Raw genomic sequence first — 13,255 nt, 5'->3', positions numbered from 1 at the left:
CAACCGCCGCGTAACCTCTCTCGTTCTTAACTTTTTCACCCAAACCCTCCACAACGTCAGAACGATAATTCCCAAAACTTATTCGGGGATATTTTTCTACTTCGCCGACGCCGATCGCCCCTGATAAATGGTGTATCAAAAGTTGTTCGCTGTGCAACTTCCTTCTCAAAACTAAGCAATTATACGCGTGTATACGCGTATGTGCTGCTGAATACGGCTTTCGCTCGTGATGAATGAGAATTTGCTTGCAGATTAGAAATTTTCTCATCAGTTGGGGTTCGAAAGTGGGTCGAGAAGGGAGAACAATTACTTTGGAATTAAAGCTTCAAGTTTCGCTGTCTCCGCATGTCGGTACTTGTCTTATACAGTTTCTTTTATACAGGTATACTACACTTTTGTACGTGTACTTTCGTTTCTTCATTTTTACTTATATCAACAACGGTGATGCGCATGTACACAGAAAGGAGCTATGCATCGGTCCCCAGCAAAGAGAAAATGCTTTCTGTATAATGAGGAGACATGCTTCTCTCACTGTTTCGTTTTTGGTTTCTTCTTCCTTTCTATTTTCATTTTTATTTTCAGGAAAGACCATACGGCGAGAGTAAAAGAGAAAGAGAGTGAGAGAGAGAGAGAGAGGGAGAGAGAGAGAGAGTTGTTGGAAATTGAAGAGGTATAGTAATTTGAGTTTCGGGTCGACAGTAATGCCCACCTTTTGCAAGCGAGTGGATCGCTGCCTGAGAATGTTACTGTTATTGCTTACAGCGGCGCTCGCCACCGCTACTGGTCAGTAATTAATCCAGGCTTCTCCGAAATTAAATCAGTAATACAGCAGTGCGCAACGCCCACCCTCCACGGCTGTTTCAGCCCGCCTGACGCCATTTCGCCAGGTATATAACCGCTGTTATCTGTATTTGTTTTCCCATCAACGCCAGGGAAAATAGCCTTCCCTCCCCCCCCCCCTTCCGCCCCAACCCCCCTCCCGCCCCCGGGTTTATACACCTATATCCGCGCAAGAAGAGGGGGGAAGAAGCGGCTTACAGATCACTCTTTAAATGAAAACACCACGGCGCAGCTCTTACTCATGACTGCCCTTAAAATTGGTGGCAGTAAACCTGTGTCGGCTTAATTTATTTACCTGCTTCGGAAGGTTAATTCAGTTTATTCGAAGAATAACTCGGACCTGTGCTTATTTTTTTTAAGGTACGAAAAAATTTTGATTCCAAATGGTGAACTGCGGATGTACGGAATGTGAAGAGAGGAATAAAGAGAAAGGTGAATGGAGAGAGAAAGGGAAATTTCTCTGGAGGTGTTGTAGCCGCTAATAAATATATCTCCCGCGTCCCGTTCGCGGGTGTTCCGCCCACTTTCACCAGCTTCCGGTTCTCCTCAGTTTTATTTAAAAATCGGAAAAATTATTATCTATAGACGTGTGCGGACGACGGAAGAACAATGGAACCAGAATTGGCGTCTCACCGCGTTGAGCAATAGGTTTATCCCTTTGGAAGGAATAAAGGTACGATCGGTAATTAATGGGACGGTAAATCAGCGACGGGAATAATGCCAAGGAGACAACAGAATAGTTTATAAAGCAGCCGTCTGTGCAGCCTCCCTCTGCAGGTATATTATTGATCAGCCGATTGGTATATTCACTCTGAGACGAGAAACGACGGCTAAACGCTGCGTGATCACGGTTTGTTTGTCGTGTGGATGTTAGTGCACTACAGGCTTCACTGCAGTTGGCAGAGGTCGGAATGATAATTGTACGATTTCGATGTATGCCTTCTCAAACTCTAATCCTTAGATTATTGAGGTATGTACAAAAACGAATTTTCAATCATGTTTTTTTTTTAGAAGTCTCATTTCCCAAGCAATTTTCAAATCATTTTGGATTTTCCATTGAATTGTATACGTCATTGGCATGAAAAAAAAAGACTATTCGATTTCGTGCCTCGGCATTATTATTTATTCCCGTTTCTGCACGAAAATACATCGAAACCTGGACCGTTTTGAACGACTGTCCAGAAAAAAATCGATTTATGGATAAGAGAGAACAGAAGGAGATAAAACGTTTTCAAATCCTAATTTTCAATGCACCGAAATTATTTTCTACTCTGCAATCTGTTGAATTCCAACCAAACTCTTCGACATGTGGTAAAGTGAAAAATTTCCGGGTGCTCTTTAACGTTGTCATATCATGCGAATGCACCTCTTGTGCCGGAAAATACATTTATAAGGGAACATCATCGATGCGAAGGAGGGGAGAATTTTTTGCCCGGAACGCAGGGTGAAAATTTATCTTAAATTTAGAGTAAACCGAATGGAGAGCGCGCATGCAGGGTACGTTGTCGCGGCTGATATACGAGCTCGTAATGTCTATATTTTTATTATTTACGGACTGAGAGATAACTGAAGTGTGCGGGGCGCCCTGGGCGGACTTCGTGATAGAGACGAAACCGAGCAAGAAATGAAAACGATCCCGTTGCCGTTCGTTCGCGCGTCCCAAAGCTCTCGCGCTTTTCGGCCGCTTCGGTGAAACCGTAGAACCGTGACCTCTCGGCCGCACCGCGCAGCCTCGCCTCGGTTCTATTGTACCGGAATATATCACCCGCCTATAAATCACCGCTGAGAGGAGTATTATATCCAAACTACGTTGGTGAAAAATTCGTCTTTCACTTCCTCCTTCTCCGCCGCGAAGCGCCGCAGACTCGCGTGAAGAGAGTCAAAGCTTGCGGCTCGCGGTTTTCCTGACTCGACGACTTGCGGCTGATTCCCGACGAGGGTGCGAAGAATTAGCGGAAGATCAAGTTGAAAAGCGACGAAGAAAAATTATTTAAGAAAAAAAAAGAGGCGGTGAGGAGGGGGGGGGGGATTACAAATCGGGTTGGCAATTAATTTTCGTCTCGTTGCTCTTCCGCGGCTCAAGTGAAAAACGGCGCGAATCAGAGAGAGAGGGAGAAAACTCCTTTGTCCCAGTTTCTCTGAGCCTGTAAGGCTACACGCGGCACCCTCTTCTCTCGTAAACGTTGAGCAAATCAAGTCGGGTGACGTTCATTTAAGCCCGTGACCCCCCCACCACCCCTTCGGGCCGCGTGACTCCGCTAAGGAAAACGCATTTTCTAAGATAATCTCGAGCGCTATCGAGCCATCGTCGTTCTTTTTTCTTACCCCTCGGCCCCGAGATTTATTTGGATAGTTTATTGTTATTCCACCCCACTTGGTTTTACGGCCTCCCTGCAGCTCGCCGCACCGACCAAGAGACGCTGAAAAGCCAACCGAGGTAAGGACTTCGAAACCTGCTTACTCAGTAACTGGCGCAACCTTAATTTTCCAGTGTTACATAATTTTTCTACAAGAATTATTGTCGCATAACTTGCGAAACCGTTTTGCAATCAACGTCTGAAACTGCCTGCAGACTATATGTATACGGATAAGTAGTCAGTTTTCGGCAACGGTGGAGATTTATGGAGACGGATATTTTCATAAAACTATATTTGTATATGTTTGATGTAAATATATAGGTATAATGTGCAGCCTGGAAACAAAGATGAACGAGGGTTGCGTAACACATGTCACACCATCATTCATCCCTACTACCGGGAACGTCCGCTGATCTAGTCATATTTACGTCGGTACTGAATCATGTCGAGCCGGGTTTTGATTTGTTGACGGGTTTTATGGGTAGGTAGCTGGTATTAACGCGGACAACGCTTCGAATTTTGCTACAGCTAGAAGCCCCGGTGCAAATGTCCCCGCTCGCCAGTTGGCATTTCCGCCAAATGGTGATTTGTTCGCGAGACTGACTCGCGGCCCACCCTTTGGTTCGAGGTGTTTTTTTTTCCTTTTTTTTTTTTTTTTTGTTAATTCATTTTTACGTGTCGCGCTGCACGTTCGTCCGCATAATTCAAACTCGAATGTCGCGCGTCACGAGCTGCTAACAAATTGGGCAATTTTCATAGCTGCACCCTGCAAGTTGTAAGCGAAGAGAATCAGAAATGATGAAGAGGAGGCGGAATATAACGCGTTTTAAAACACCGCTTACGACTGATTAACAACATCCAGCCCCGACAAATCGACGGAAGAAAAAATAGAATCCGAGAGTCAAGTGATATGCGCATGGCTGGTGACATCGACGCCCCAAAGCGTAATTACATGAGAAAGATGGCACTTTGCTCGGCATTTTGTCGCCTTGGGCGCTTAATGGTCGGTGGTTGATAACGAGGTTTCGCAGCCAGACAGCGTTGCCCACTGAGAGATGTTGACAGCGGCTTTCAACCTTACGATGCAGGGGCGAGCGAGCAGTCTCTCTTGCCCCCGCGGGTCACTCGCCCGCCAACCGTCCCCACCCCCGGCCACATACAACCGCCCCTGCCCTTCGATCCTCGGCGAGATCCTGCGGAGCGAAGCTGTGAAGGACGAGGAGAGTGCGTCGCGACGATGACTCCCTTGATGCAAGTTCGAAAAAAGAACTCCTACGCGAATCGTCGAACATCTTGGGTAAGATAACGCTGTTGTAAAACGTCGTGTCGCAGCTTGCACGCGGTGAGAAATTGCGATGCCGAGGGTGCGATTATCGCGTTCGCGTTAAGAATTAGCATATTACGTGCGGGTACGAGGAGGAAGCGCGGCGGTCACGTGGTCACGTGGTCACGTGATAAGGTAGCGTGTGTGCCGTTGTTCCGTAACGCAAGAAGGCTTTCGCGCCCCTAATCCCTGCGCAAACTAAACGAGGTGGTGGATTTGTTCGGAAGAGCTTACTTCGGTGGTCCGCGCTCTCACTCGGAGCCCGGGAAGAGTCCCGTCCCGTTTTCCACCACCATCCAGGTAGGAACTGGCTAGGAAACCAGACGCTGAGCTTTTGCGTGCCCCGTAACCACTTCGAACTCACGGTAAGGAACAACCCGACAACAATAGACCAGCGCTACGCAGGATTACGCTTCCCAGTTGGGGGAGAGCTTTTCCAACTGCTTTTATAACCAACAACACCTGTACACCTACCTCGGCTTTTAAGACTCCGGGTAAAACCCAGCCTTGAGCTTCTCCCACACACGGTGCCGAATCTGCTTACCATTCCGGTAACGCAGTTACGCTTAAGCTTTAGTTGCTTTAGTTTGAGATGCCGGCGAAATACCAAATCGTTCACTGTTTTCTTTGATTCTAAAAAATCTTGGCTTTTTCGACGAAAATACCGGAGGTACTGCACTTGGCCGATTTTTTTCTTATTCTGTAATGTATTGCAGTACACCAAGAAACATTTTTCGCAATTTTTTTCTTTTTGCTTACTGATTCGATTGATCGAGGGCTAAGAAGCAATATTCAAGTTGAGGCTAACGTAAGTATGAAAGCACCGCGCACGTTATCGTCTGTTCATGGTCGATATTGTCCGATCGGTTGTATAAAAAAAAAAAACAAAAAAAATTGGCATTCGCGTGAAATCCTAAGGTAATTAATTTTCAGAGGTAAATTTTAGAGCGGTTCTTACCTCCTAGATGAACATGACGGCACGTAAAAAAAAAGAGTTGTCTGATGTTTCGTTACTCACAGCAACATGTCACAGAATGAAAGAAATCCCGACTCCCATTAGTATCATTTACAAAGGGTACGGCAGTCGAAGAATTTGAGAGACTATAGTTTTGTCTGGGTGAAAATCGATCAAAGAACAAGGAGCATTTGCAGAGTGACGAGAAGATGCCGGAATAATGAACACGGTACCCTGGACGTCATAGGCGTTCAATTAACGTTTGCAAATCGGACAGGCGGGTAAAGAGAGATGGAAAAAGAGGGGAGGGCGAGACTCGTACGAGCACGTTCGAACGTTCCACGCGATGCGTTCACTGTGGTGAAATTAAATTAGTAATGTTTCGTGACGGAGTAGGTGGAGCGGCGGTGGGAAAGGAGGCAGGTCGTCCTGCAAGCTCAGAGTCCAGTTAGCAATTCAATGAAAATTTCCATATTTTCACATACCACGTATGCAGGTATATGTATATGTGTATATATATATAAACGCCGGGTATGTTCGGACGCGAAAACGGACCGCTCAAGTGCTTTTTCGCAGGTAGAATCGACGCGTTGCGTCCTGACGGTTCCTCGAGTAGTCAATCGGGCCAATTTAAATACCAAATTTCGGACTCCCGGCTGCAGGCCGACTCCGCGATAGGTAATTCTTAACACGACGAGCGTCGAGGACTTCCGCATCCTCTCGCTCGTAATCGGGGAGCTTATTTACACCTGCAAGCGGCCGCGGAAGGACGCTCAGCCCGCGTCGAGACGCTGCAGGCAGCGAAACAGCGTCGGCGAGAGGGAAACGCAGAGAGAGAGAGAGAGAGAGAGTGCAGGTAGTAAACAGGCGGGTGCTGACGGTGACTAATGATGGTGGCAAGGGCGAGAGTACACACTCGACTCTAGCCCGACCTGTTGCACCCCCAATAAAGCCCGCAGTCGCAGGAGGACGAACCACTAAATAGAAATGCGATTATGTCTTTTCCCGCCGTAGATGGATTTAAATTTGCTTGGAAAAATCGGCCCGCGTTAACAAACCCGAGCGAATTTCGTCGTTGTCAGAGTTCTGCGAAAAGCGTGGGTGTTACTCGTGTTATTGGTCTCTGAGTCGGTGATCACCGTACCTACTCGAGGGCGGCGGACTCTTATCAAAAGACGGAGTCGCTGGGGTGGAAAATTGTCCGATTATTCGCGGTTAGATGAAGCGCTTCTTCGGGGGTTGGTTCTCGGGATCAGAGACGGGTGTCGGATGAAAAGCTTTCGCCGACGGTCTCATTCTCACACGACGAGGCTGGCCGCGCTCTGGAGGACCCTCAACCCGGATTCAATCCCGGTGAACCCACGAAATAATCATCCGGCGCTAGTTCATCCCTTCACCTACAGAACTCTCCTTCAAATTCTCTCCCGTGTCCACTGCCAGACAACTTACACTCTTTTTATGCGGACCTATATACCTATACACAAACATCCGCCTCGGCCTGAAATTCAACCGCTCCGCAGGGTGTAATTGGATTCGCCTACTAATCGTAAGACGACTGTACGGCGTGATCGCGTCAAGCGATAAAAAGCTCTCCGAAAATCTGGGTTAACAGGAACGAATCGACGCTTCTATTCGAAATTCTTACACAATTTTCACCTTCGATGTACCCAATTACCCTCGAATTTTCATCAGAGATCGTCCGATCCTCGGAAAATCTTACACCGATTTTATTACCGAGAAATTTTCGCTACGATAAATCCCTACTTCTTATTATGTCATCTTCCCGCGGTGGCTGGTGTAGATATGCGTCTTGCGATGCATAAGTTATAATAATATCCCTCCTGTTTTATAGCCTCGTTGTTCTGGAAATCAAGGAACGTGTCAGCGGCAGGTAGGGTAAAAAGGTTAGATGTGCTTCCCGCTCCGAACTCTTCGGTGGTGTAGCCTTGGTCGTTGGCGTTGCGTGGTGGTGTCAGGGCCAGCTAAATCCGCTTCCGTTGCCGCTGCCTGCCTCTACATTTCAACGGCAAATTATCTTGAATGTTTAACTGGTCTGGCACATGCCACAAGCCTGGAGCTTTTCGCTGAATCTTAATATTTCATACCGTTTACCTCGTGGTTCGCCTCGAAAGTGGAGAAAGAAAAGTAAAGGGAAAAGTAAAAGGCAGGAGCACACGTTTAATCGGAATCGCGTGATAAAAATATTGGAAATTTCCGAATACGACGAACGTTTGTCATTTTCGGACCAACGGAAAATTCCTCAAAGTCAGCGGGTGAACGAGGCTTCTCGCGATTTCTAGCCAGTTCCCGCTTGAGCGTCGAGCCTTCGGTTATACTCGACACGAGAGCGTGAAAGGATGGAGGATGAAAGAGGAAGGATGCCGGTGCAGAGGGGATTTGCGAGAGAGTCGGGCAGAGTCGGTGGGAGGGAAAGAGGGAGGGGGAGTGTGGAGGAGCCTCAAGTAGGTGCTTCGTATGCGGAAAGGATCTTCCATCTCTGGGATCGCGCGCTTCTGTCAGTCACAATGGCCAGGCGAGATTGGCCTCCGGAGAGCCGGCTACGCGAGCTAATCAGAAATTAAATCTCGGCCTTAATTTCTCCTGAAACAGTTTTATCGGATACCTCTACGCAATATCGCAGCCACGACGGTGCAACGGAGGTTCAGCGAGTGCCCAACCACTTTCTGCAGTCTACCTGTAATCGGCTCCAGACGCCATCGTCGTCTCCAGGATAATCATTTTTTAGCACATCCGCACGTATATGTATGTATAAGGTACGAGGCTGCCGTTGCTGTAAGTGTACGGTGAAACATAACAATTACTCGGAGAGTTGTTGCAGATAGTGTGCAGATGAGCAGACACCGTGCACGACTGTAATGATATGTAGGAATAGCAGTTGCGAGTTTTGACGCACGGCGCAGAGCGAGGATCGGAAAGCTGAAGGGGCGCGCGGGACGGACGGCGTCGAAGCGTGTCTATCGGTGATTCAGGGAAACGATCCATTTGATTTTATTTTACGATTTCCTTTATACGAAATACAGGATTTCTATTACCTTTGTGTTGTTAGATTGAATAGCCCGAGGCTCTCAGCATACGCTCATGACTGTTTCATTTACAAATGTATTTCCTTTCAGAAGGAACTTTCAATTTAGTTAGATGTTTGGCACAGCGTAGGACGTACATCCCGTATGTGCTTCGGGTGGTGGAAGTCGATGTGGAAGCAGTCGCGGGCTACGATGTCGAGGGTGGTGCGAAACCGCCCTTATAGAAACCGCCGGGGTTACGACGACCGGGCTACCCGAGGATGGAGAGGAAGGGCCGAAGGCCAACCGTTAAAAGTTGCGGATGAGCGCGCATCACCCGCAGAAAACAATCAGAATCTGCAAACGGCTCTAACAGCTAGACGCCCCGGACCATTATCCCCCCCTTTTCGCAAAACCCTTGAACAGGATCTCCCTTTTTTTTTACCATCAGAGGCACTCAGGAGTATACGCGAAAATTTCTACCATACCTTCTTTTTTTACACCAGTTCGATCCGAATGGACAAGAAGTGATCCTGACGATTGGAATAAAGGATTGTAAATTTGGATCGAATCAATTCAACGTTTCAAACGTTGTATATAACGCAAGTTAGCTATCGCGAGTACGATTTAATTCCGAGCATATAAATAATTCAGAGATAAAGGGAGAAAAAAAAGGATTCATTATACACACAAAAGGGAAGCAGAGAGAAACACGAAGCTTGCGTCTCGTCAATTATCCAGGAGCCTTTAATAATAAGCGTAAATATACAATAAGCGGAGGAGAAGAAGTTCCCTCGGGCGGCATCAACATGTTTCATACTTATACCGAGCGTACAACGTATACAGTAGCTAATGCCTTAACGGCTAAGTGTCTTCCTGCAGGAGAGCCGACAAACCGACCGCCTCGCTTCCTGGTGCTCAAGCTAAGACCGGATATTCCAGAGTTCAACCGAGACGACTGCTCGGCCTCAACCCTTTCTTTACCTTAGCCACCCTCCTGCCGCCCCACCTTTGCATATCTAATTCCTCGGGATATTAGCTACATTCAGTTCTTATTCGCGCGGTAATATCGTTACGCGAGGCCAGAATTATTGCAATTCAGTTATCCTAGAGCCACGTAATTTTCACGTAGGTACTCCAATATCTTTCGGAAATCACGTCATTCGAATGATCAGCCAGGGTTCGCAAAACTGATTGAATGAGTGATCAGATGGCAAAGTGAAAATCTTCGACTTCGTTCAGAGAGCTTGTCGTTTTGCCTTATACAGTCCGAGGGAAGCTTTCACTGATTCACTCCAATTTTTTATAGCCTCAATGCAATGTCACTTCGCTGGATGGGTGTATTTAATTATTATAGCAACACCGTTATACCGATACAGATAGCGATCAGATATACACATGTGCATATCGGATTCGACTACCGCATGAATAACTTTTGAACGCGACGTCGTCGTCGTCGTCGTCGTCGTAGGGGGTGAGCGCAAAGCCGGGCGCAGGGCGAAAGCACACTCGAACGCCCCTCCGCGCGCATATATCAAGTCAATAATTAACACCAGTTACAACTTGTGGGAATAGTAACGGCGTTTATGCTCCCCGGGACGTCGTATTTCAGAGAAATGTGCTCGTGCCGTCGCGCTATCCCGTGGTATAGAAGAGCGGGACGCCGGGGCGACGGGGCGCAGGATAACGCGGGCTCACCCAGGGGGTGGAAATGCCGGTAGGCACCCACACTCGGCGCTGCACACGTACCGCCCCCGTCTCCCGTCGGTGGAACAGATGAACAGATACGGGAATATGGAAGGAAATATAGATTTAGGCGCGCACGGCACACAGATAGTATATCTGCGGTCGCTTAAGTCGCGCTACCAGGTTTACGGTGATTACGGATTCCCGTGCTCCTCGCGATCCCGCCGAACGGAACGGAACGGAACGGAACGGGACGGAACGGAGTAGAGAGAAGCCGAACGAGACGTTGCGTTGCGTTGCGTTACGTTACGTTTCGTATGTTTGGACTGAGTTTCAGGTTTGCACAGCCCAGCTGAGAGAGAGGGAGATTTACTGCTGGCTTACGGGGGTGGCGGGTACCGCCGATTCGGAGGAAGCCTCGAGGAGGTGCCACCGCCGCCACTTGCTCGCCTATGAACGAGTTAATGGAGCGAGCGAGTGAGGCTCCCCCTTCTCTCGAACCCGGCAGTCCTAATCACTAATGATAACAATATTACTAGCGACCGGCGTGCACCGCCGGCTCCTAAGCCATCCTAGCCAGATTTATTACGACGGTGTGTTACCGCTGTGGTACGATATTTGCCTCCGCAGCTTTGCTGTGTATACGGCGTATCCGCGAATCGTTATATGTAACTCACTAAACGCCCGGGATCAGACCGCTGCTCGGTATTTGCCTCCTTTCGTCGGATTATTCGACCTGATGTGAAAAGACTGCGTGAGAAACTCAAGCCCTGAGAGACCTTATCGTCTCGGGGGATTGGAGAATTAACGTTATACGAACGAGGCGTAAATTATTGTAGATCAGCCATTTTAATGAATTCTTTACGAACAGTGTAAGAAAGTGCCTCAATTATCCTAGAGCAGTGAGTCTTCCGATATTTCTATACCTCGTCGAACTCTTCACTTGAAACGCCAGTTGTGGTCCAACAGAAATAGAGCACGGCGTTCGCCCTTGTAGGCCGCAACGAAAGGTGAGGATGTGGCGGAAGTTTGTTCCTGAGTGAGGCTGAGGCCATCGGCGAGGTTGTCTTCGCCGAGCATCAGGTAGTAGACAGACTTGAGCCCTACGACGTTGAGGAAGTACCAAGAGGCGGAGGACACCCAGGAGGCGTCGAGGGAGTGAAGCTCGACGCCGCGCTGAAGCATCGTCTTGAAACCGTGGGTGAGGGGAAAGGGGACCTTGGTCGTGACGAACCCGGAGAAGGTCCAGTTTATCCAGCCGCCAACGAGAACCATGGGCAGGACGTTGGTCAGGTTGCACTTAATCATCTCGGAGAAGACGGCCGGGTCGATCATTCGCGGGGCGTTCGCCTCGCGCTGTAGCGACTTCCGCTTCTCGGCCCTCAAAAAGCTCTCCACTACGTCGCTCAAGTAGAGCTTCCGGGCGATGAAGCTGACCCGAGGAAGCAGGTCACCGTTCCTTCGCAGCAGCTGGATTCGCCGAAGAACCTCGCTACTCTCAACCTCGATGAATTTAACCTCTCTTCCCGTCGACAAGCACAGACTCGCGTAGTGACGGAGAACTCCGACCAGCAGGGTTATCACGACCAGAGGCAGAAACACCCAGCTTCGGATGCTGGGGTCGAGCAGAAGCTCGGTCATCGCGACGACAGGGTTGCGAATCACTTGGTTCACCTTCTTGAAGTGGCGGATGAGTGACGTTTGGCGAAAATCCCAATGATTAGGACACGACGACGCGGTCTGCTTTCGATATAAAAACCTGACGATCCGCGGATCGAACTGCGAAACGGAATTGACTGTGAGACTGCTTCGAATGACAGTACTTTGATCATAATTTAGAAGCGAATAGGGGCTTCTACTGCGGAAGTAATTGTGAAAGGGTTTTTCAGTTCGCGGTGGATGGGTGGCGCGGGAGAAACAGTTTGTGCTAAATCAGAGCGTCGCTCGTTAGGGGAAGATATACAGGCTAATTAAAATAAATCTTGGGATGGAGTAATTATACGTGTATTAGCTGGGCTGGTAGGTCGGGTGATGGACGGTTGGGCGGCAGATGTACCCAAACACCTCTTCATTCCTAGATTTTGGTGATTTCGCAAATTTCGCGGATCTCCTTCCTCGGGACTTGTGCCGGTCTTTCGGTGCCTTGGACTTACTCGGAACGAATGAACTCGTTTTGCTACAAAAAAAATTACGGATTTCGAGCTGACACGGTACAAATAATGCGGTTGAATTGGTAATTCATTAACGATCCCGTTCGTCACGCACGGATGGAGACCAAGCAATTTTATTAATTTTCATTCCTGACGCATTATTATACATTTAAATATAACGCCGAGCCGTAGTGTGGACAAAATGTAATGTTCGACTGCAGGGTTTGCGCATAAAATAATATCCGTTTAGTCATTATTCACAAGTAATCGAATGCAAAATTTCATTAAACAACTTAATGTACCGAATAACCCGATCGCGAAGTACTTTCATGCTGCGGGAAATTCGTTATTTACGCCAATTAAAATAATTAAAATATTAGCCGGCATATACTGAAATCGTGCGGATCGGTACGTGTAACGTAAAATATTGATATCACCGGTCAGCAGTACCTCGACATCGCGGACTCTGCCGACGTTCCGATCTCCGTCACCTTCACATCGACAGAAGTCTCTCTCATTAGACACGAAACGGCATATCCTAAGGAATAACACGAGCGTCAAAGTTTCGTACATCGACTACCGATCGAGTCTTCGGACATCTATAAATCAGAGCCCGAGCGAAAGGCTCCGTGAATTCGGGCAAACAGGGGCGGTTTCGTTGGCTCCGATCATTCTCTACGGTTATATCGGGCAGCGTCAGGTTAATTAATTAACCCCGGAAGCCGGGAAGTATGGGGCGGTCGCATGACAGACAACGTTAATATCGATACATTGACAGAGCCAAACGGGGGCACGTGCATGAAATGGCCTCGAGGCGAGCCGCGACGAGCGTCGACGATCCGGGGCGAACGGTGCGCAGGCGGCACTAATGTCCTCGTGCTGGACAAACGAGGAGGAGCAGGACGGGGGAGGGGGGCGGG

At 48.3% G+C, this 13,255-nt stretch overlaps 1 pseudogene; it reads right to left on the bottom strand.

The window, feature by feature from the left end:
* Positions 1 to 11,124: 11,124 nt before the first annotated feature.
* LOC124212312 (ER membrane protein complex subunit 3 pseudogene) lies at positions 11,125 to 11,826 on the bottom strand (annotated as a pseudogene).
* Positions 11,827 to 13,255: the final 1,429 nt, after the last annotated feature.

This window comes from Neodiprion pinetum, chromosome 2 (assembly GCF_021155775.2).
Source record: "Neodiprion pinetum isolate iyNeoPine1 chromosome 2, iyNeoPine1.2, whole genome shotgun sequence".
In the NCBI taxonomy this organism is placed as follows: Eukaryota; Metazoa; Arthropoda; class Insecta; order Hymenoptera; family Diprionidae; genus Neodiprion; species Neodiprion pinetum.
This window is presented reverse-complemented; position numbering and strand designations above follow the sequence as displayed.